Source organism: Sinocyclocheilus anshuiensis, unplaced genomic scaffold, assembly GCF_001515605.1.
Source record: "Sinocyclocheilus anshuiensis isolate Anshui unplaced genomic scaffold, SAMN03320099.WGS_v1.1 scaffold1412, whole genome shotgun sequence".
In the NCBI taxonomy this organism is placed as follows: Eukaryota; Metazoa; Chordata; class Actinopteri; order Cypriniformes; family Cyprinidae; genus Sinocyclocheilus; species Sinocyclocheilus anshuiensis.
The window spans coordinates 6,631-7,617 of record NW_015544198.1 but is presented as its reverse complement, the minus strand read 5'-3'; positions in this window follow the sequence as shown (position 1 = coordinate 7,617).

The window sequence follows — 987 nt, the reverse complement described above, 5'->3', positions numbered from 1 at the left end:
CATTGTGATTGGATGTTTACGCTGTCAATACAGGAGACAAACCAATGGGCCACTGGCTGCTCGCTGTCCCTGCGTGGTGCTCCTTGGAAAAAAAAAAAATAATGCTGTCGGCCCCTTAAGTGTGTCTGCCCACCGGGAAAATGCCCGGTATGCCCGATTTACCAATCCAGCCCTGATTGCAGTCATACACACATTACGTACAGTTTGTCGGAGTCGTTCGTTAATTTGAGCGGCTTGAAAAACACTTTAGGGTTACAATTTTTTAATATTTTAAAATAAAACAATGTGTTATTTGAACAATTACACCTTCTTGAACTATCAATGTGGCAATATTTGTTTTTAATTAATTATAAAAGATTCCAATCACCACAAAACTGCTCGTCCCCACAGCCATGTACAGAGGAAAAGAGCTTTATGTTGAGGTCAAAAACAGTTTTTCTACCATTTAAAATACAATAATGTATTCATAACTATTGAATATATGACGTAAATGACAAACTAAATGCCAAATAAATATTATAAAATATATAATGAAAGTAGTGGTCCCCTGGAGTTGTGTCACTGGTGTTACCGTTTAACAAAAATCATTTATTTTGAAATTAAAATCACACTGATGACATCACTTGACTTCCTTCCTCCTATTTCCTGAAGATCTATGAAAAAAGGCCCATGTGAAGTCCACTGTCTCTTTTCAGTTATCAGAAATTTTCTCATTTATCTCATGATTTCATATGAAGCTTTTAGTGGAAGTCACTGGTATGACCTACTTTATTGTTAGGGAATTGTAAAAAAAATAGAATACAAATAGATTAAACTACTCAATTTAGTGAGTATGCCATGATTGACAACATGTGGTTTGATACCCTGCAGCAGACATTTTGAAAAATGCATTTTTCATTAAAATTGTCACTGGTGTTACTGTCACTGGTGTTGCCTTCCTAAAATCAAATTAAAGTTTTTTTGGGTGTTAGTATCAATATGTTAGTC